Consider the following 2396-nt stretch of genomic DNA (forward strand, 5'->3'; position numbering starts at 1 on the left):
CTATTCATAAGGTTTTCCCTGGCCAATTCTTTCAGAAGTGGATGGCCTCTTCCTTCTTCCTAGTCTGTCTCAGTCTATAAGCTGGGCTGTTACCTATGCACCAGGTGCATCTTGCTGGGTTTTAAACACCAGAGGCTCAGCCTCCAAACTCACGTCTACATGTCACCACAGTAGGACAAACCAACAGACAAGTTTGTCTTGCTGTTGGAGACCTCTTGTATTACCCCTACCTGGTTTCCTGTGGCTGACTGTACCTCTATCTGGCTTTCTGGCTTTTAATCCCTTTTCTCCTGCTCTTCTGGCCTGCTGCTTTGGGTGTCCCTGAGTTGTGCCTGGGGCTGACTGCTCCTCTGTCCGGGTTTCCTGGCTTTTATCCCCTTTCTCCTGCTCTTCCAGCCTGCTACTCTGGGCAGGCCTGAGTTTCCTCTCCTCACCTAATCCCTTTGGCTGATTTCTCTTCTATCTGGCTTCCTGGCTTTTAATCCCCTTTCTCCTGCTCTTCCCACCTGCTGCTTTGGGTGTCCCTGAGTTGTCTCTCCTCACCTGTAACCTGGGGCTGACTGCTCTTCTGTCCGAGTTCCTGGCTTTTATCCCCTTTCTCCTGCTCTTCCGGCCTTCTACTCTGGGCGGGCCTGAGTTGCCTCTCCTCACCTGTAACCCTGAAAGAATTAGTAAGTATATTAAGGATAATGAAAGCCAAATTTCTCACCATTGGAAAAGAAACTTACGAATGTGGGAAAGGGGAAGGCTAGAAGGAATCCTGAGGAATTGGATCAGAATTGGAGGTATTAGTACAAACACATTAAAAATAAAAAAGAAAAGAAAAAATATATAAAGTATTTGTAGTTAAATGTATGTATTTGTATGTACATATGTGTAGGTGTTTATGTCTATAAACATATATGTATGTCTTAGTTCGAAGGAAGATGGGGCAATCTACTTCCATAATGATACTGCCTTGGAAACCCAAGGAGGGGTTGCTATGAGTCGGGTCCAACTCAACGGCACATAACAACAACAACAACATGTCTTAGTTCACTTTGCTGTGAGCATCTAGAAGCAATGGTACAAAATACCAATGAGTAAACCTGGTTCCCAGATCTTAGGTTCTAAATACCATTTTCTATTAAGAGGAACCAGGGCTCTTTGGAGAAATAACTGATTCTAGGGCTGCAACAGTGAAAGTAAAACATGATCCTGAAATATCTTGTTGTGCCAAAAAGTAAGTGCTCAAAGACTCATGATTAAAAAAACATAGGAGCCAATTCTGAGGGACTTCAACTGGCCAAATCTAGGATAATTTGAGCAGGAAAACAAATTATGATTAGCTCATTAAATACTGATATAAGTAAGTGACTGAATAATAAATGCATGAAACATTAATAGGGGAGAAGGGGGAAACTCTAAAGAATAATTCCAACTAATAAATGGAAATGCAATATTGAAATATTCTATGGGCAATATATTGAATGTTGCAGGAAAGACGATGGAAGGAATACACAGAGTCACTGTACCAAAAAGCATTGGTCACCATGCATCCATTTCAGGAGGTGGCATAGGATCAAGAACCAATGGTATTGAACAAAGAAAACGAAGCTGCACTGAAGGAGTTGGTGAAAAACAAGGCTCCAGGAATTGACAGAATACCCAGTGAGATGTTTCAACAAACAGATGCTGCTCTGGAGGCACTCACTTGGCTATGGTAAGAGATTTGGAAGACAGCTACCTGGCCAACTGTGTTAGGCTGGGTGCTCTAGAGAAGCAAAACCAGTAAAGCTTATATACACATATAGAAAAAGAGAAATTTATCTTAGGAAAATGGCTCACACACTTATAGAAGCTGGCAAGTCCCAAGTTCTTGGATCAAAGGTCAAGCTGGAGGCTTTTCCTGACTCACGCAACTGCAGGGGTTGACGAGCTCAAGATTGGCAGGCAGTATACAGGCTGGTGACTCTAACAAATGATGAATCCAAGATCTCCAGGCCAAATGGTGGATTATTTGCTCACTGACAGTTGTAGGGAGCACAACAGGATCCTGATCTACAGAAGAATGTCTCTTTTCCCAGGACATCCATAAATATATTGGAAGCAGGCCACACCCCTAGGGAAACTCACTTTCAATGGATTGTCTGCTCAAAACATATACATCCAATTCCATCATGGGAATAACCCACATCACAATTGCTTAAACCACACAGAATTGTGGTCCAGCCAAGTTGACACATAGCTCCAACTATCATACCAACTGACTGGAAGAGATACATATTTGCACCCATTCCAAAGAAAGGTGATCCCACAGAATGTGAAAATTGTCGAACATTATCATTAATATCATACGCAAGTAAAATCTTACTGAAGATAATTCAAAAATGGTTGCAGCAGTCTATTGACAGAGA

The sequence above is a fragment of the Orycteropus afer genome, unplaced genomic scaffold, assembly GCF_000298275.1.
Source record: "Orycteropus afer afer isolate SDZICR_OR568_19922 unplaced genomic scaffold, OryAfe1.0 scaffold00271, whole genome shotgun sequence".
In the NCBI taxonomy this organism is placed as follows: Eukaryota; Metazoa; Chordata; class Mammalia; order Tubulidentata; family Orycteropodidae; genus Orycteropus; species Orycteropus afer.